This window comes from Marmota monax, unplaced genomic scaffold, assembly GCF_021218885.2.
Source record: "Marmota monax isolate L192 unplaced genomic scaffold, Marmota_monax_Labrador192_F-V1.1 WCK01_AAM20220418_F8-fsc00097, whole genome shotgun sequence".
Lineage (NCBI taxonomy): Eukaryota > Metazoa > Chordata > Mammalia > Rodentia > Sciuridae > Marmota > Marmota monax.
Window position 1 is genome coordinate 4,416,192 of NW_026694162.1, and position 22,093 is coordinate 4,438,284.

General features: G+C 38.6%; 1 protein-coding gene and 1 long non-coding RNA gene across 2 annotated transcripts in view; one reads left to right on the top strand and one right to left on the bottom strand.

The window, feature by feature from the left end:
• Kcnn2 (potassium calcium-activated channel subfamily N member 2) overlaps positions 1–22,093 on the bottom strand; it is a 422,891-nt gene that overhangs the window by 390,636 nt on the left and 10,162 nt on the right. The gene's annotated exons all lie outside the window — the stretch shown is intronic.
• LOC124107681 (uncharacterized) lies at positions 5,810–19,108 on the top strand. The gene is made up of 3 exons (XR_006856499.2): positions 5,810–8,091; positions 10,198–10,266; positions 11,869–19,108. It is a non-coding gene; the product is annotated as an uncharacterized LOC124107681 (long non-coding RNA).

Sequence of the window (22,093 nt, forward strand, 5' to 3'; positions counted from 1 at the left end):
AGGATATAGACAACCTAAACAGACCAATATTAATTGAGGAAATTGAAGAAACCATCAAAAGACTACCAACTAAGAAAAGCCCAGGACTGGATGGGTATACAGCAGAGTTTTACAAAACCTTTAAAGAGGAACTAATACCAATACTTTTCAAGCTACTTCAGGAAATAGAAAAAGAGGGAGAACTTCCAAATTCATTCTACGAGGCCAACATCACCCTGATACCTAAACCAGACAAAGACACTTCAAAGAAAGAAAACTACATACCAATATCTCTAATGAACCTAGATGCAAAAATCCTCAATAAAATTCTGGCGAATCGGATACAAAAACATATCAAAAAAATTGTGCACCATAATCAAGTAGGATTCATCCCTGGGATGCAAGGCTGGTTCAATATACGGAAATCAATAAATGTTATTCACCACATCAATAGACTTAAAAATAAGAACCATATGATCATCTCGATAGATGCGGAAAAAGCATTCGACAAAGTACAGCATCCCTTTATGTTCAAAACATTAGAAAAACTAGGGATAACAGGAACATACCTCAATATTGTAAAAGCAATCTATGCTAAGCCTCAGGCTAGCATCATTCTGAATGGAGAAAAACTGAAGGCATTCCCTCTAAAATCTGGAACAAGACAGGGATGCCCTCTCTCTCCACTTCTCTTCAACATAGTTCTCGAAACACTGGCCAGAGCAATTAGACAGACGAAAGAAATTAAAGGCATAAAAATAGGAAAAGAAGAACTTAAATTATCACTATTTGCAGGTGACATGATTCTATACCTAGCAGACCCAAAAGGGTCTACAAAGAAACTATTAGAGCTAATAAATGAATTCAGCAAAGTGGCAGGATATAAAATCAACACGCATAAATCAAAGGCATTCCTGTATATCAGCGACAAATCCTCTGAAATGGAAATGAGGACAACCACTCCATTCACAATATCTTCAAAAAAAAATAAAATACTTGGGAATCAACCTAACAAAAGAGGTGAAAGACTTATACAATGAAAACTATAGAATCCTAAAGAGAGAACTAGAAGAAGATCTTAGAAGATGGAAAAATATACCCTGTTCATGGATAGGCAGAACTAACATCATCAAAATGGCGATATAACCAAAAGTTCTCTACAGGTTTAATGCAATGCCAATCAAAATCCCAACGGCATTTCTTGTAGAAATAGAGAAAGCAATCATGAAATTCATATGGAAAAATAAAAGACCCAGAATAGCAAAAACAATGCTAAGCAGGAAGTGTGAATCAGGCGGTATAGCGATACCAGACTTCAAACTATACTACAGAGCAATAGTAACAAAAACACCATGGTACTGGTACCAAAACAGGCGGGTGGACCAATGGTACAGAATAGAGGACACAGAAACCAATCCACAAAACTACAACTATCTTATATTTGATAAAGGGGCTAAAAGCATGCAATGGAGAAAGGATAACATCTTCAACAAATGGTGCTGGGAAAATTGGAAATCCATATGCAACAAAATGAAACTGAATCCCTTTCTCTCGCCATGCACAAAAGTGAATTCAAAATGGATCAAGGAGCTTGATATCAAATCAGAGACACACCGTCTGATAGAAGAAAAAGTTGGCTACGATCTACATATTGTGGGGTCGGGCTCCAAATTCCTCAATAGGACACCCATAGGACAAAAGTTAATAACTAGAATCAACAAATGGGACTTACTCAAACTAAAAAGTTTTTTTCTCAGCAAAAGAAACAATAAGAGAGGTAAATAGGGAGCCTACCTCCTGGGAACAAATCTTTACTCCTCACACTTCAGATAGAGCCCTAATATCCAGAGTATACAAAGAACTCAAAAAATTAGACAATAAGAGAACAAACAACCCAATCAACAAATGGACCAAGGACCTGAACAGACACTTCTCAGAGGAGGACATACAGTCAATCAACAAGTACATGAAAAAATGCTCACCATCTCTAGCAGTCAGAGAAATGCAAATCAAAACCACCCTAATATACCATCTCACTCCAGTAAGATTGGCAGCCATTATGAAGTCAAACAACAAGCGCTGGCAAGGATGTGGGGAAAAGGGTACACTTGTACATTGCTAGTGGGAATGCAAATTGGTGCAGCCAATTTGGAAAGCAGTATGGAGATTTCTTGGAAAGCTGGGAATGGAGCCGCCATTTGACCCAGCTATTCCCCTTCTTGGTCTATTCCCTAAAGACCTAAAAAGAGCATGCTACAGGGACACTGCTACATCGATGTTCATAGCAGCACAATTCACAATAGCTAGACTGTGGAACCAACCTAGATGCCCTTCAATGGATGAATGGATAAAAAAAATGTGGCATTTATACACAATGGAGTATTACTCTGCATTAAAAAATGACAAAATCATAGAATTTGCAGGGAAATGGATGGCATTAGAGCAGATTATGCTAAGTGAAGCTAGCCAATCCCTAAAAAACAAATGCCAAATGTCTTCTTTGATATAAGGAGAGTAACTAAGAACAGAGTAGGGTCGAAGAGCATGAGAAGAAGATTAACATTAAACAGGGATGAGAGGTGGGAGGGAAAGGGAGAGAGAAGGGAAATTGCTTGGAAATGGAAGGAGACCCTCAGGGTTATACAAAAGTACATACAAGAGGTAGTGAGGGGAAAGGGAAAAATACTACAAGGGGGACAAATGAATGACAGTAGAGGGGGTAGAGAGAGAAGAGGGGAGGGGAGGGGAGGGGAGGGGGGATAGTAGAGGATAGGAAAGGCAGCAGAACACAACAGACACTAATATGGCAATATGTAAATCAATGGATGTGTAACTGATGTGATTCTGCAATCTGTATATGGGGTAAAAATGGGAGTTCATAACCCATGTGAATCAAAGTGTGAAATATGATATATCAAGAACTATGTAATGTTTTGAACAACCAACAATAAAAATTTTAAAAAAAAACACACAAGAATTCTCAATATGAATGTTCCAGGTAACAGTGTTTTGAAATGTATGAAGCCCAATGGACGTAAATGAAAGGAATGAAAGATAAATCAGTACTTATTGCTAGAGTTTTCAACAATTCTTTTTTAATAATTAGTGGGGAAAAAAGAAAAAAAAATCAGTAAAGATAAAGAAGACGTAAAGGAAAGAATACTAAGACCCAACCTACTTGATTGACATTTACAGAACAATCACTGCAAGACAAAATCATTTTCCAGTGCACTTGGAACATTGACCATCTTAAACCTTATGCTAAGCCATAAAGTATGTCCCAATAAATTTAAAAGGATTGAAATTTCATAATGTGTTCCTTGATACAAAAAGAATTTAACTAGAAATCAATGTTTAACATCTGGAATTATAGTAGAATTACAGGATAAAAGATTAACATTAAAAAGTCACTCATTTCTCTAGATACTAAAAGATGAGCAATTGGAATCTGAAATTAAAAAATACAATGCCAGTGACAAAGCATCAAAAAATCACTTTTGTATGAATCTAACAAAGAATATAACTGATCTATCTTGAAAAATCTGTAGAACTCTGATGTAAACAATTAAAGACTTCTCGTAGTAGAGAGACTTATTATTGTAAAGATGTCAATTCTTCCCAACTTTCCCCAGAGATTCTAATAATCAAAATTAAAATCCCCAAAAGCTATTTTGTAGAAGTCGACAAGCAGATGCTAGATTGGAAAGTCAAAAGACCCAGAATAGCCAAGACAGTTCTGAAGAATACGAAAGCTTTGAAACTTACTATAGAGCCATAGTAATCAAGAGAGCATGGTCTGGCTAAAAAGGTCACATATTAAAGAAACATAATATAAACATCAGAAGTAGGCACACACAGATGTTATCAAATGACTGTTGACAAAGAAAAAAAGGCAATTATAGAGAGGAAAGCTCATCTTTTCAAAAATGGTGATAGAACAATTCAACATCCACATGCAACATAAAATACACATTGTATATTTTAATAAGCACAATAATTCAAAATGGATCCTAATCCCAAATATAAAACATAACGCTATAAAACTTTTAACAAAATAAGAGAAAATCTAGGTGACCCTAGGTTTTGTGGTTATTTTTTAGATAAACACAGAAGCATAATTCATGATAGACAAAACTTATCAGTATTACTCATTAAAATGAAAATTTCTCTGTGAATGACAATGTTAAGAGAATTAAAAGGTCAGTCACATACTTGAAAAAAATATTTGCAAAACATGCATCTAATAAAGGACTTGTAACCAAAACAAAGAATTCATAAAACTCAATGCTAAGGAAACAAATGATCCAATTTAAAAATGGAAAAAAGATTTGAACAGATTCTTCATGAAAGAAGATATATACAGATGGCAAATAAGCACAAAAAGCTAAATATCATATGTCTTTGAGAGAATTACATATTAAAGCAACAATGAGCTACTACCACCTACCTATTAGAGAGGCTAAAAAAACTGACACTACCACCAGTAGTCAGGATGTAGAGCACGGGTAGCCTCTATTCACTGCCTGTATGAATGTAAAAGGATGCCCCCACTTTGGAAGACTGTTTAGCAGTTTTTTTTCAAAGTTAAGTATACTTTTAATAAACCATCCAGCAATCATGATCCTATTTCCCCAACTTATTTGAAAACATATGTCCACACAAACACTTTCACATGAATGTTTATGGCAGCTTTAATCATATTTGATTAAAAAAAAGTAGGCACAATATTCTTCAAAAAGCAACTGGGTGGGTAGACCCTGGTACATAACAACAATGGAATACTGTTCAACCAAAAGAAGGAAGAAGAAGGGAGAAGAAGAAGGAGAAGAGAAGGAGGAGGAGGAGGAAGAGGAGGAGGAAGGAGGAGGAGGAGGAAGAGGAGGAGGACGAGGAAGAGGAGGAGGAAGAGGAGGAGGAGGAGGAGGAGGAGGAGGAAGAGGAGGAGTCAAGCCATAAAAAGACATTGTGGAATTTAAAACTCATATTGCTAAGTGAAAGAACCAACTCTGAAAAGGCTACAGGATATATGATTCCAACATTCAAAATAGACAAAACTACAAGAAACAGTAAAAGGACAAAGGGTTTGAGGTGGGAACAGAGAAATGAGCAGATGGAGCAAAAAAGATTTGAAGATGTATATAATACTCTAATGACACAGGTAAACAATACATTTAACAAAACTCACAGAATTGTTCACACAGAAAGTGAATACAAAATTAAACTATGTATTTTAATTAATAATAATGTATCAGTTCATTAATTGTAAAAAAAATGCAATGTGCTAAATAATAAGAGAATCCATGAGCAAAACAGAGAGGAGGAACCCAACTCCTCTTTGTATGCTCTGCTCAGTTTTCCATAAGTCCCAAATTATTCTAATATATATATATATATATATATATATATATATATATATATATATATAATTTAATACATACATGCCGCAGTCTGGCTGGGCACAAATCACGAGCCACTGAAGCAGGAACAAACTTTATTTTTAAACTGCAGGAAAACACTTCACACAGCTCCCGGGGAATCCTCCCGAACGCGCCAGGAGGCTTGTCCAGGAACCCCCAGCCGGAAATATCTCTCCCGGAAATCCCTCCTCCTGCACTTCCCCAACCAATGGGAACTCTCGGGGAATCCCCGGAAATCCCCATGAGAACTCCAAAATAGTGTGAGAACTCAAAAGTTGCGGCAGAGGCGGATAGTAATGCCTCGCCTGTCAATCAATACTGTTGGCAAAATGCCAGGGGCCATACAGACTCGGCCGTGGCTCTCAGCACATACATATATGTATGTATTAAATTCTTTAAACATTAAAGAATTAAACACCACTTCAAAAACTCAGGCAAAAAAGAAATAAGGGAAATTATAAAATATTCTGGACTGACTGAAAATAAAGATGGAATTTCAAAACTTGTAAGATTCAACTAAAGCAGCACTTAAAAGTTTATAGTTTAAAACCCTTATTCAAGGGAGAAAAACATGTCTAAAATCAATTATCTGAACTTATGTCATAAAAAAGTAGCAGGGCAAATTAAATACATGATAGGTAGAAAGAATAATAAAATATAAGCAAAAATCAATGAAATTAATGTGTTTTTTTTCAAAAAATGAAACTAGACATAGATGAAGCAAGAATTTAAAAGGAGACATCACTAGAAATCTTATAGAATCAAATGGAAAATAAGAAAATATGTAATAATTTTTTCCAGTTTTTGAGTGTGGTGAATAGCCAACCAAATTTACTATCTTAAACATTTCTAAGTGTAAATCTCAATAGAATTAAATATAATCATATTGTCATGCAAACTTTGCCACTATTATGCATCTCCATTGGTATATTCACTTTGCGAAACTGACATTCTATACCCTTTCAGCAATAACTCCTGATTTTCTTCTTCATGAAGCCTATGACAAACACCATTCTACTTTCTGTTACTATGATTTTGACTGAGTAACTAATATATGTAGAATCCCACAAGATTTGTCTTCTTCTGGTTGCTTATTTTATTTATGGTAATGTCTAATGTTGTATAACATACATTAGGATTTTGATCCTTTTCAAGACTGAATAATTTTCTATTGTATGTTTATGCCACATTTTGCCTATCCATTCATCTACTGATTAATACTAAGATCACCTCCATGTTTTTGTTGTTGTAAATAATGGTGCTATAAACATGGGTACACAAGTTTCTTTTTAACATTTTGCCTTCACTTCGGGGGGTGGGGGGAATGTATCCATACATGGAATTGCTGGATTATGTGATTTCTGTTTTCATTTTCAAAAAGAACTCTCATAATGTTTTCCACAGCATCTGTATCATTTTACATTCCCACCAACAGTACCCCAGACTCTGGTTTTTCTAAATCTTTGTCAATACTTGTTACTTTGTTTTGTTTTGTTTTGTTTCTTCATCACAGTCATCCCAGCCATACTAACCTGTGTGAGGTAAGACCTTATTGATTTGCATTTCCCTAATGATTAGTGATGTGAAACATCTCTTCATACTTCATATACTATTTGTATATTTTCTTTGGAGAAATGTCTGTTCAAGTACTTTAACCAATTTTATTTAAGGTTGTTTGTTTTCTTGATGATGAGTTTTATGGGTTCTCACCTTCTATCCTGTTTTATGCTACTATAAATGGAACAGATTCTTGTAATTTTTCTTTTCAGGTTGCTCAGTGTAAGTGTGTAGAAATGCAACTGATTTGGTGTGTTGACTTTGTATCCTACTTTGCTGGGTTTATTAATTCCAACAGTTGTGTGTATGTGTGTGTAATCTTAAGGTTTTCTATGTACAAGATATCATCTGTGAACAGAGATAACTTTACTTCTTCTTTTCTGATTTGGATCCCTGTTATTTCTTTTTCTTGCCCAATTACTCTGGTTAGCAATTATATTACTCTGTTGAATAGAAGTGGGCAGAGATGAGTTCCTTGTCTTGCACCTCATCTTAGAGGAAAAGCATTCAGCCTTTTCATCATTAAGATATTCAGTATGGTTTTTATTATGTAATTTAATAAAATAGTATTTTTTTACTATTCCCCAAGAATGGAGTGGTTTTTTTCTTTCATGAAAGGGCTTTGAATTTTGTTAAATGTTCTTTCTATATTAATTCAGATGATATTACAAATAATTTTATACCAATAAATTTATCAAAAGAGGCAGAATGAGAAAATTCCTTGAAAGACTCAAAAGTTTCATTAAAAAGAAACATATTTTGAATAGTCCTCTATCTATTAAAGAAATTAAATGTAGAAATAACTTCCTCACCCCCACCCTATCCTAAGCCAGGAAAAGTTCACTGGAACTTCTGTCAAACACTCCAATGTATTTTATGTCGTTATGTTTCCCTTGATAGCAAAATTAGAACCCGAATATGCAAAAAATAAATTATCCTGTTAGTTACAGGCCTAACCTTGAACAAGTTGCTTTATGTCTCTGGTTTTCACGTTTCTCACTCCCAAACATTTGGTAAAATATTCTTACTTAGATTCTGACACTGGAAAGAAGAGCCCGGAGGAGAGACCAGCATCTGCATCACCTCCTGCCCAGCACTGCAGGGGCTATACCACCTGCTCCTTTCCGAGCAGTGGCAGGTGAGTGTGAATTTACTGGAGTTCTTTTCTTCTCGGTTTTCTCTTCACAAAATATGTTAAATTGCAAGTTATTGGAGAGCAAGAGGGATGCCAGCTGGAAACAGAGGCATGCACAGAGGAGAGAAAGTGGCCCTAGACAATGTCAGTTACATATGAATTTCCAGTTATTCATTCATATGTACCCCTCGCTCTCCTTCCCTCTTTCTCTCTCGCCCCTATTGTTTATAAATTTGCTCTAGATCTGATGGCTGTGGCAAAATACATTTAGAACTGCTAAAAATGATGATCTTTAAGGCTCCCTTCTTTCCCTAAATACTTATTGAGAGCCAGCTATGTGCCAGAGATCAAATTAAGCAACATCAAACGTGGTCTACGTCCTCATAAAACACTGGTCTGTGCTCCAAGATATAGCAGGATGGATTTGAAAAGGACAACTCTTCCTGAGTGGCCCTGGACACTAGTTATCATTATTCTTATCTTACAGCTGTGGTAGCTGAGATTCAGAGAATGAATCCATTGCTGAAGCTCCTAAAGCCAGAAGGTAGAACAGCAGGCATTTGAGCCTAGATCCGTCCCACCCTCATGAGCTCATGAGCTCATGGTATTTTCACACTGCCACCATACTTCATTAAGAAAGAGCTTACTTAATCCTCATTATATTGTATATCTCAATAGTTGAGTAATTGGTCTATGCTATATATGACTGGTGATGTTGTATTATATTCACATCTGGCTTTGTTTCTGAACAACTAATTTTGCACTCAAAGTTTTAAAGATTTGAGATTTTGCCAGATTTTCTGAATTAAATTACAAAAGTCCTTCATATTCTTCATTCCTCGGTTGATGAAGCAGAATATTATCATACTGACTTTAGCCGGAAACTTGATGAGTGGCTGCACCTGCCTACATTTTAACATCGGCTATAAGGGCAGTGGGTGTATTTGAGGATGGGGTAGTAGAAATTAGGAATGTACCTGGGTTATTAAAATCAAGCATCCTCACTACAAAGGGAATCTTCAACTGAACTTTTTCTGTCAGGTCATGAGGTTGATAGACATATTTTTTTAAAAAGATGACATATCCTTTCTTGCTCGTCATTCTGGTAAATATCACATTAGCACACATTTTTCAGCAGGTGTTCTACACACAGAGGTAATAGAGTATAAAAAATCAAGTCCAAATTCTTGACTTAGAATCACAAATCGCAAGCCAGTCTCAGGCCACATTGTCTTTCCTCACTTTCTGCCACCACACCCTTCCTCTACCCGCCTATGTTTCAGCCATAACAGAAACAAACCATTCTCCATATGCTTCTCTGAGCCTCCACATATTCTTCAGGCTGCCCCTAGAAGAGACACACCCATCTCTACCTTTTGGCAGCCTACAACAACTCAAACGACCTTCCCCATGAGATTCCACTTCCCTGGGAGGAGATCTCTCCTTCCACTCCAGTCTCAGTGTCCCTTTCATTGTCTGTCCCCCTCAGGGGTCAGGGCATGGAAGAAAATGCCCAGATGCTGTTCTGTCTTCTCAGATTCCTGGTACCTAGCTCACTGCTGACACAGGAAGACATGGAGAAACACTGAATCCTTGAATTACTGCATATAGCCAGGAAACTGAGCTGGTCAACAAAGCTCCACCATATTGTGTATCAGGAGGACCGGAACAAGATCGCCTCCCATTCTCAATTTTTATCAAGGTCACTCTTTCATGGGTCACATGTGTTCTGTATTCTAATTTACCTTAAAAGTATTGATGTGCTTCTTAATTTGGGTTTCCTAATTTAAAGAGACACCCTCAAGGTGTTTTTTTCATTATTTTTTAAATTCCTTGTAATCATTTTTAATACCCATCAGAAGCTTGAAATTGAAATGTTATGAGTAGACTGCCCTGATTTTTCTGTACTACATTTGCACAATGGACAGTGCCCTCAGATCTACACTGCAGTTGTACTGATCATTCTCAAGTAATATTTTTGCAGTATTATTAAGTCAATAACATGGAAAGAATATACCTAAAAAAATAAAAGCTTGGAAATATTTTTTAATATACCTAAGACAAATACATTTTTCTAACTAAATAAAGTCACTCCTGATTTCTGTTTAGAATTACACAAAGTGGCCAGCTGAGGAGTGTGGGAAGCCATCCGTGAATTACATGAGGATCTTCTCTCAGGTTGGTAGCCAGGGAGATTTAGGTTTGGCTTTGCGAACTATCCGTGGCTCTCCCAGGGCAATAGATTGCCCAATGCACATGACCTTTATCTCTGCTCTGCTAGGAAGATACCTCACAATAGCTCCGAAAATGGGTGTAACCCTCTGGGAACTGAACAGCCCACCTTTAACCTTTTTTGGTGAAGAATATTCTATGGAAGGCCTTTGATGTTTCCCGATATAAATAAAGCAGGCACCAATTGGCTTGCCTGTCCTGCCCCTGCTTTTGAAACTACTTTCTGTGTCCTGAGGTTTTTTTTTTTTTTTTTTTTTTTTTTGGTGTTCTATTTTTCCTAGCTTTTATTTCTCAGCCAGCCCATTCCACCCAGGGGAACCCCATTTCCACCGCCCACGCAGGATATGCGAGCAAGAGGAGGAGAGGAGCAAGGCTTTGCCTTCCTTTCTCTGACCCTCTGCCACAGTGAGGCCTCCACCACCTAGCTGGAGCTGAAAAATGTCCTCTGATTTTCACACACCTGCTTTGTCTCTGCCTTGAAATGATATCCTAATGTTCTGGTGCTGTACAAACATGGGGCCTTCTGCAAACTACAGTCCTATACTCCTCCCTGAGACAGCTCCATTCCCTATTTCTCTCTAACTTCCCAAGCATTGCTAATGAAATTATCTTACTGAAGGGGAAAAGAGGAGGGGCACCCTTAAAAGGGCGACCTATCACTTGACAGAAATATACAAAATAGGAGAGAAGAGCTATAGCCCTTAAGATCTGGGGCAGTGACCTTTGCCTTTAGATGCTGGTATATGAGCACCCAGTATTGTTAGTGTCTCCCCTGTATGTTCCACTATCCCTACAGTATCTTGAGGGTTCCATAGTATAGGCTGCCATGTAGCAACTGTGATGTCTGTGCCTCAGGCATCTCTCTGCCACAGTGGGTCACAGCTCAACATGAGGGCTCAATAAAATGGGAGGGCTTTGAGGGTATCCCCACTATGCTCCAGCATAGTGTCTGAGGTAATAGTGGTCTAAGTTTCCATGGGGTGTACCACTAGAAATGCCAACTACCCTGCTTGGATGGGAGAAGTGGATGCTTAAGTGTCCAAATGCTGCAAAACCTAACTAAATGGAAGCTCCATCTCCAACATACTTCCCACCCGAGAGAGCCATTTAAATAGGATAATGCACATATAAAAGAAGAAATTGGCATCTTTCTGCCATTGCATTCAAATTATTTTCTAAGGACAATTCATCACACCCCAGATTTTTTTATCTATCATTATTAAGTTTTCCCCCCAAATCTACATTTCTCTTTAGAAAATTCTAAGTGGCATATGAAGAAAAAAAAAACAATGGAATGGAAATAGTCCCTAAATTTGAAATGAGGGGATTGTGCTCTGATCCCAGAGCTGACACTCGTAGATCATGGGACCCTGGGCCAGAAACATGCACTCTGTGCAAAGAGCCTCTTGTAAAACTGAGGAGCTGGAACAGACAATCTCAAAGGCCCCACCAGCTCTCAACTCATGTCTATTCTGGTTTTGTTCTTATGCCTCTTCCCACTCACTCCACACACCTGTCTCTCATTTTGTCCTAATTATGGTATAGCAGAGGCCCCCAGCATGATTTGGATTCCACATTACAGCGTGGGCATTCCTGGTGGAAACTAGAAAGGGTGTCATCTCCAATATAACCCGAGCTGCACCTTTGGACAATGACAACTCCCAAAGACACCAGCAGCACAGAACCTGAGCCAAAAAGGAAAAAGAGAGGTTAAGTGAGGCATGGTGGCTTGGAGAAATACACCTCAGAGAACATGCATGACAGCCCGTGGAACTCTGAGAACTGCTGAGGAGAAATTTAAGGAAGAATGGAATTCCTGCACAAAGTGCCCAGTACGCTGCTTATCTATTGCTGCACAACAAACCATTCCAAACCCAGTGGCTTAAAACAGCTCGTTGGCTTACTATTTGGACTGAGAACAGCTGGGTTTTTCTACTGCTGGCCTCTCATAGACTCAGTCCTGCATCTGTGGTGAGCTGAGTGGTTCTACTTCTGGCTGTCAGCAGGGTCCTGGTGTCCAGTCCAAGCTTCTTTACACAGGAGCAGCAGCATGAGTCCCCAGAGCAGCAAAAGACAAGCCCCCACATGCAGGCGGGTTTCAAGACTCTGCCTGAGACATGTGTGCTGATGCCCTCTTGGCTAAAGCAAGTCACCTGGCCAGGCTAGATTCAAGGGCCAAGGACATGGGTGCTACCCTCTCAGTACGAGGATTTTTATTGTCAGTGTATGAACTGAAGGGTGGAAAAGAGTTGGGGCTAATTTTGCAACTTACCTTACAGAGAAACAGAGCTGAGCTTGTTGGTATGACTTTACTTTTTATTCCCAGGTTTGAAGTGCCACACAAACAGGTGAAATTAGTCCTGTACTTTACATAGCAGCATATTTTATAGTAAAATGTTAATAAGTTGATGAGTCCTCAAAAATAATTGGAACTTCCTTGAGCAAACTGTCAGTTTTATTTAAGGTTTAAGACTCTATGCAAAGTTACACATGGAAATGCAAATTTAAATTCTTCATAGACGGTTTGCCTGTGTGTGTATGTGTGTGTGTGTGTGTGCTTGTGTACACACACATACACCAGGAATTGAACCCAGGAGGGCTTAACCACTGAGCAACATCCCCAGCCCTTTCCACTTTATTATTTTGAGACAGTGTCTCTCTAAGTTTCACAGGGCCTCACTAAGTTGCTGAGGCTGGCTTTAAACTTGTGATCCTTCTGCCTCAGCCTCCCAAGTTGCTGGGTTTATATCTTTTATAAAATCCCAGCCCTTCTAAAATCTAACCCTGTGAGATCTTTCTTGTGCATTCAGGCAGGTCACACCTTTATGTAATGCCATCTTTAAGAGATTCATGAGCACTCACAGTAGAATTTAGAACTCTGGAATATATACCAATTTTCCCTAAATCCAATCTGTGTTTAGCAATTAAACTGAGTGTCATACCAAATCCTTTTAACTGTCACTCATTGAACTTACATATAAACCATCTGGGTACTGGGCACCATGCTAAGGGCTGTGACTATCACAGGAACAGAAGGAAGAAGGTGGGCAGGAGCTGAGCCTACCTTCTTGTATCTTATGGTTCATGGGACATATACCAGTGACTTCTTAAAGAAATACAGTTCAAGAATTTCAATTCATTTTCAAAATTAAAGTGAATTTTGCATTTTTAAATATTCACCCTTAGATCACTTTTAATTTTCATAAAGCCTCTCTCCTCTGAAGAAGGTTTAAAAGTAACTGACTTTCTTCTCTTCATCATGAAATTGTCACCAAGTTATTTTCAGTTCTGACTGTCCTGAAGCTTCTTCTGAGGATATTAATCTCTCTGGGCAGTTGAAATAAATTCCAAGTAAATTTCCTCGTACACAGAACCAGGCTTTTACTTAGACACCTCTTCAAAGGAAGCTGCTCCACTGAGCCAGGCTGGGGCAGGGTGAGAGCAGACAACATGGGCCACTGTCATCACCCCTAACACTGTCCTTTAAAAATGCACAAAATCTGGTCCTCAACAAATCTGAAAGGAGCAAGGTCCACTCTTGACACAGAACCACCTGTCCTTTCAAGTGCTCTTGGTATTTTTCTATTTTAGCTGCATAAGTTGTCCAGGGCTTGTTGTTTTCATGTTTTTAATAACTATTTGCAATAATTACCTTCTTATAGAGTTTTCATTTGAACATCAACGTAGATGCCCAGAGTAAGACAGAGTTTTAGCTAGTTTGGCTAATCAGTTTAACATTCCTTCCTTAGATCCTCACAGTAAAGAAAAATAATGAATCCTAGCAGTTTGGCTCCAAAGTCTATGTGCCTCGTCAATGCACCTCACAGCCTCACCTGGTATCCCCTGTGAGTGTGAACAGAAGAATGGGTAGTGTGTCTCTGGTGCTGAGCAGAGAGGATGCTCTATCTGAAAGAGGGAAAAGTAATCATATCAATATCACCACAGATTGAGAGCTTTACACATGGCTCCATGTATACCTTCATTCACTTTGGTTTTTCTGTATAGAGGAGGACTTTAGGTGATACACCAAAGAACTTTTTTCAGTTTTAATGCATGTGGCAGATACTGTATATTGACTTAACTGCTATGTCAGTCAATACTGCCTACAACATAAAGGCTGGAAATGCAAATCACCTTCCCTACCTTCCCTGAAGCAGCCATGTGACCTAAGTGTCTTTCAAAAAGATACATCCTCAAACATTTCAGCAGGGGAACAAGCACTGTGATTTGGCAGGTAGAGTGGGTGTTTGGATTACAAGTGTAGAATGGTGACAGCCCCTCTGGGCCACTGCAGTGAGGTGCTACAGCTGTTGCTGAGGTTTCCAGGACTTCTCCTGGCCTATGCTTTGTGTGCTTCCTAGCTGTCAGTGCTCCTGGCTATGGTGTGCAGGTGTGGGCCTCTGGACCTTTCAGACATTTTAAGCACCATCTAACATCCTTTAGTAAAAATTCTTCATGCTTAAATTAGATACAGTGGATTGTATTATTTGCAACTAATTATCTTTACTTAGATATGTATATGGCTAGCCCACTGAATCCTGTGATTTCACAAAAATCATTGCTTTGCATGTGCTCATGTTTAAAACATAGTCAATTGAAAGAAAACTATTTAAGATAAGTGGCATATGAACATGCTGAAACTGTGAAGCCAGTGAGTGAATGACTCGAATCTAGAAAATGTTCCTCATTAATTAATGAAGTGTAATGTTTTCTTATTTTTCACTTTTTTATTTGTTATTTTTAGATATAGATGACAGTAGAGTGTATTTTGACATATTATACATACATGGAGTATAATTTACTCTAATTAGGATCCCATTCTTGTGGTTGTATGTGATGTGGTTTCACTGGTGGTGTATTCGTATATGAACATAGGAAAGTTAATTTCCACAACCCTCCATACAAACAAACTGAAATTTAAAGAGGTTTGGTAATATGTCCAATTTCACATACCAGGGAACAAGAACCCAGGTCCTCCTCCCTCATATATGTAGCACCCGCATTCCCTCATAGTTACAGCTCACAAATAAAATTGATAAGCCAGGCATGGAGGCACATATCTATAATCCCATTGTCTCTGGAGGCTGAGGCAAGACGATCAGGAATTCAAAGCCAGCTTCAGCAACTTAGTAAGGCCCTAAATACCTTGCTGAGATCCTGTCTCAAAATAAAAAAATAAGAGCTGGGGATATGGTTCAGTAGTTAAGTACCATGGATTCAATTCCTAATACAAAAATAAATAAATAAATAAACCTGATAAAATACGATTAGATTTTAAACTTTGGTCTCTATGAGTTTGAATTGTGCTATATGAGATTTTCACCCCATCCCTGGAAAATAATATTCCTGGTGGATATATGTGGCCAGCTTGGAAACCCATAAGAATTTAGGAGCATGGAAAATAAGGGGAACTTTAGAGTCTTCCTAGCAAGAAAAAAAAAAAAAAAACACTGTCATGACTCCCAAATGGCTTTAAAATCTTAGAAATCTATAGTTGAAGGTTTTTAGGCTTCAACAGTATTTAATTATAACTTCTAGAAAAAATGTTGTCACGGGTGTTTTTCAGAGGGCAAATCTCTAGTTTTTATTTTTATTTTTGGTGGAGGGTGAACATGGATGTAACCCCAGAAAAAGAAGCAAGAGCGAGTCCATCAGGGAAGGAAAGCAAATAAAATGAACCTGTAACTGAGCTGGCAGTACCTTCGCCGCAGACAAAGCCAGCTGCTCAATCTCCAGGTCCTCTGCAGACAGGCTGTGTGCAGTCCTACAACTCAGGAAAGTCTGGAGGTGGGAGAAGAAATGCAAGTAATTTAAGCAGTGTCTCTTCTTCTCCTATCTTTCATTGTAAGTGTCCACCCCTGGTGAATTAAGTCTCCTGCACCCTGGATGTTCCCAGGCTCTTCTGAGTAGTGGGAAGGCGGAGTCCCTGAAAGCAGGCAGATGCAGGTACAGCAGTCTCTCCTTGTCAATGGCTGCCATAAAGGACCCCAAAGTATATGTCAGCAGACAGACAGCAGCCTGGGCTTTCACCCATGGAAAGAGAGTCAATTGTCACACTGTGAATCTGAGGCCCAGGGGCTGGACAGGGCCAAGCTGACCTTGAACAGTGAATAAAAAGGACCTGGGACAACTGCAGACCATGTGCTCATAAAATTTTTATGTGACCATAATCTTTCTGTTGAATTCATGCTTCTTCTATGTCTTTTAAGTTTCTGCCCAACTGTATTCTAAAAAGGGTGAAATATTTCTATTCAGAAATTCATTGAACTGCTATCTTCCAAGGATATTGACCTATACCCTTGAGGCTAAGTATATCTGCTGTAGAAAAATGCATCTGTTCAACTATTTGATATAAAAATTAGATTTTTTTTAAATTAACCTGTAAAACTGTAAACTTAAAAACTACTTCAATAACAGGAAGTTCAACACTTTCTGACCTTGTGATAATTAACCATGACCCCTGTGACTGTGTTATAATATTTCTTTATTCAGAACGTGCCTAAGGGCCTCCCTCCTTGAATATTATCAATTTTTCAGTAAAATACAATATCTCTAGCAGGGAATGTAGCTCAGCACTTACCTAGCAAGCTCCAGGCCCTAAGTTCAATCCCCAGCACCCCTCCCCACTCCCAAATTATAAAATGCAACATATAATTTTTCCAGAGTTGTAAAAACCTACAAGCAATATATATGTTTAATAATCTGTGGTGGTAAAACTACAAATATGAAGTTTTAGAATAGCCGTTAACATCATGACAGGACTAAAGATATGGAGAGATGCTCTCAAATTACACTGGAGATTTGAAGCATGAATCAAATTCCGTCCCCACACACAAAAGATATGATTCTACACACAGAAAAGATAAAACAAATCATGAATTTAGATGATTTTGCTTAATCCCTTCTATATCTCGATTCTTTCCGAATTTTCTATAAATATTTTTATTACTTTTTAATCAGAAGTTATACTTCAGATGAATCTAAAAAATGCTCTAAATTGAGAGCTTTGATAAGAACTTGAAAGCAAACTGTTTAATAATTTAAGCAGAAATCTAATCACTTGTATCCTGGACTGTGTGAACAAAGGGATTTGATTAGCTTAGACAAATAACTCTTATGCTACAGAGGCAAAGCCAGGAGAGCTTGTGGGAAATGCAAATTCATTTCATCAGTTCCAATTCTGTACATCTGGGTAAGAGCAGAAACCTGCATCTCATCAAGCTACAAGATGATTTTAACGTTGGTGGGGCCACCCTTTGATCAACTCTGGCCAAAAGACAAGCCCAAGGCATCAAAATTTCAGAGACTCTCCATCCAGAAACAATGCTGTTCTGACCCAGGGAATTCCAGGGTTCTGGCCCCTGTTGTAGATGCTTCTGTAGACATGACACTATCTCCCCTGCGTTCATCCATGCTTTTTTAGCAGATTTCCTATGATTGGCTTTCCTTGTGGTTTTTCTAAGAAGAAAATATTACTGCTTTGTCAATAGTGGCAGTTGGGTTTGTCTGTCTTCTCTGTAACATAATAAATTGGTACTCAGTTTATAGATCGGTCTCTCTGAGTTCAGTTAATGTGAATCTACTCCCCTGAAAATTTGGTCCATTTTCAGACAGGCATGTAAGCTATAATAGCTGGAATCTCTTAGCAAGGAGTTAGTGAGCCTCTTTCTCACAATAGTATATCCATTGTTATTGCCAACCTGTCAGCACTTTCCATGTTTCTGATACAGCATCTTGAATTTCCTTTGGGAATCACTCCAAGATTCTTCCAAAATCCAAAAATAGCCCCTTACTCTAGGCCCATCTATTTGAACTCAACCTTAAGAGTTTTGATTAAAATAAAGGTAAAGCTTAGATCCATTGGTCTTTGTCATGGAGCCACAAGGGGAAAAACATGCTTGAGAATGAAGCCACTATGAACAAAAGAACTAAGAGACAGACATAAATTAGAGCTAGAGAAAGACAAAGAGATAATAATAAAAATAAAATGGGGTCATTATTTGAATCTTGGATATAGCTGGTCCACCCATTATCTGTGCTCATGAGCTGATGTGTTCCTTTTCTGGATTCTGCCAGTTGGGATTAGGTTTCCTTCCTTTACTATGGTAAAAAAATCTAAACTGAAACAACACTGCTCTGTTTCCATGTACAGAGCATCCCTTCCAGTGAACAAGTAACCTTAGTTCCAAAGACCCTGCACTTATTTGGAGGACATTTAAAACAATCACACTCATGGGAAGTGTGGATTGCCAGACATTAACGGCAAGGCAAGTCAGCTTCATGTGCAACTAGGAAGAACCTAAGGCTGTCACTAGAAAACAATGATAGCACAGGCTGGGGCTTTCTATTTCTAAGGATGGTTTCCACTTGGCATCATGACAAAGGAGTAAAAACATAGGTGCTCTGTGAATCTTGCTGTGTCACAGAGTATTTCCATGCTTATGTTTTAGGACTATCACTTACGAAATGGGAGGAAACCACCTTGTTCTCAGTGCCCCACAAAGGGACAGGAGCTGACAGCTGTACACCACCATAGTCAAGCACCTTAGTTCTGAGCTTGGAGAGGAAAGGGACCTGGTCTGCAGGAAAAACAGTGCCTGACTGCATTCACAGACTTCAGTTACACACAAAATTCCTTTTGCCTGCTCTTTCTAAGTTACATGAAACAATTAAAAGAAGAAAAAAAAAACTGATTTCTAGGGACACAAATACAAACAACTTTTCCAGAAAAATTAGGCTCTGAATAGGGACTTTTCCAATATGTCAAATAAACTTTATTATTTATTTATTTATTTGTTTATTTATTTATTTATTTTTGGTACCAGGGATTGAAACCAGGATTGCTTAACCACTGAGCCACATCCCCAGCCCTTTTTGAATTTCTGTGTGTGTGGTATATATGTGTGTGTGATGGGGGGGGGGTGCTGGGATTGAACCCAGGGCCTTGTGTATGTGAGGCAAGCCCTCTACCAACTGAGTTATAACCCCAGCCCTCCCAGCCCTTTTTGTGTTTCACTTTGCAACAGGGTCTTGCTAAGTTGCTGAGGGTGGCTTTGAACTTGCCATCCTCCTGACTCAGCCTCCCAAATTGCTGGGATTATCAAGTAGACTTTTGATTATTTTATATTATGGCTACTACTTCAAGTTTGGATTGGGTTGTAAAAAATATGATAGTCAGATAGAGCTACTGATATTTATGAACAACCCAGTTTCAGGAAATAACTAGACATGACATAATGTTTACACTCAAAGTTCTTTTTCCCATTCAAAAAAAAAACAAAAAACCTGCCTAGGAAAAGAGTTAATGCTCATCAAAGAGGATGGATGTTCAGGAGTGCTAGCTTATTGGTGTTTGGCTTCTCTCTCAAGGCTATAAAACATGCATACCTCATTTTATATATTTATTTTTAAAAAGGCTTGGCTCTACAAAGCAGTAAAATGAGAATCAAATCCTAAAATGAGCTAAAGAAGGAAACAGGTGCTATAACTACTTTTGCAAATGTCCAGGGTGAGTGTTGTTTTTGATGTGATTACTGGAAGGGAAAAGACCAGTCAACACTACTATTGCATTTATGCTGGAATTCATACTGAGCATATGGCAAAAGGTAAAATAAGAATCCATACTAATGAAATGATGGCATTTGCAGGTAAATAGATGAAGCTGGAGACTATCATGCTAAGTGAAATAAGCCAAACCCAGAAAAACAAAGGCCAAATGTTTTCTCTGATAAGCAGATGCTGATCTATAAGGGGGGGGGGGGAGGAGGGAAAGGAAGAATGAAGGAACTTTGGATTGTGCAGAGGGGAGTAAGGGGAGGGAAGAGGGTGTGGAAATGGGAAGGACGGTGGGATGAGACAGATATTATTACCCTATATACATGTATAATTATACAACCAGTGTGACTTTGCACCACGTTCAGCCAGAGGAAGGAGAAGTTGTGCTCCTTTGTGTGCAATGTGTCAAAACACATTCTACTGACATGTATAACTATTAGAACAAAGTTTTAAAAATTAAAATTAAAAAAAGAATACATACTAATATATTCTCTCCGTCTAAGATTTAAAGCCATACCTCACAGTGTTTGTTTTAGCAAAAACCTATAATCAAATTAAACAAACAAACACCCATATGCACCTTCTTAGATTCCCTCAACCTCTTCCTACTATTTGTGTGACTTGGTCAGGGTCCCGCCATGTTTGAACTGGAGTAAAACTAGTGGTCATATGGTAGGGTGCTTGGATCCGAGGCCAGAAGTTTGTGGAGTTAGCAACCCTTGGGATATAACTTCATCAAGGAGAAATAAGAGGTTTATTTCAAAGAACTCAAAAAACTTAACATCAGAAGAAAGAAGAAAAAGAAAAAAAAAGTCCCAATCAACAAATGGACTGAACGGACACTTCTCAAAATAAGAAATACAAATGGTCAACAAATATATTAAAAAAAGGTTCAACATCTCTAGCAGTTAGAGAAATGCAAATTAAAACTACACTGAGATTTCATCTCACTCCAGTGCTCGAAAGCATCATTCACATACCTAATGTCTCGTTCCTACTTCACATAGCAGCTCTCCCCAAAGCATTTGAGCTTCCTTACATCGTGGACCGAGGCCAGTCAGACCTCTGACAGAGAGACTGGCTCCCAGAAGGAAGCAAAAGTTACCAGTCCTCAGAAGTCCAAATATCACTTTTACTAAATTTTATTGTTCAAATCAAGTCACACAGATAGTATGATTCAAAAGGAAACAGACCCTACTTCCTGATAGGATGAATGCCACATCAGCACAAAGTGGGACATTAATGGTTGCCATTTGGGGAGATTCCTAAATGTGTCTACAAATTAGAATCATCTGGGGATCTTCTTGAACCTACAACCACACAGGCCACAGCTGTAACCAAGTAATTCAGAGTCTCTGGGGGTAGATCATGGGCATTTATTTTAGTTTTTAAGCTCCCCAAGTGATTCCAATGTGCAGAAAAGTTTGGGGACCCTTGATCTATCATAACTTGTAAGGATAGAGATTTAGAAAAGCTGAAGACTCTAGTAACACCTCAGTTATATACTGCTACATGTCATTTCACAACGTGCTCAGTGGCTCATCTTGAAATACGCTGTGGGTTTAAAATTTAAGCTAAACACCAGTCTCTTTAAACACAACAAAGCTGCCATGATACGCCTGCTTAGTATGCCTTGAGGGGTGGCCAACTTTCCAGTTTGTCTGGGACTGAGTGGTTTCCTGGGATACAAAACTTTCAGTGCTAAAACCAGGCCGGTCTGTGTCAAACCAAAGCAGGTGGTCACCCCAGCCTCTCTCTATCTCCATCTGCTAAACTGGTCCCATTCTGGTGAGTTTTGTTTCCGAAACACCAATATCACCACCTGAGTCGCCTCAAAAGTGACCCCGTCAGTGCTGCATGAAACATGGCCCACAGTCCTGCAGCATAAACATCATATAAGAGATGTTAGAAATGGATATTTGAACGTTCTGCCCTGGTCCCTGAGTCAGAATCTCTGGGGGCAAGACTCGGGGCCCAGAGCATGGAAGGCATGATTTGATGCATGCCAGCCATTATTTCATCTTCAGCTATCTCCACCATCCCACAGCAGGCAAAATCAGATTTCTGTTTTGCAACAGAGGTATAACAAACAGCAGGAAGGGTCAGTCAGTGCTAATTTTGGCCAGAGATGCCTTGACAAAGGGCAGCCAGCAAGTTCAGACACATCCCTGACAAACATCATCTGGGGTTTAGTTTTGTCAGTCATTTCTCTGAGAGA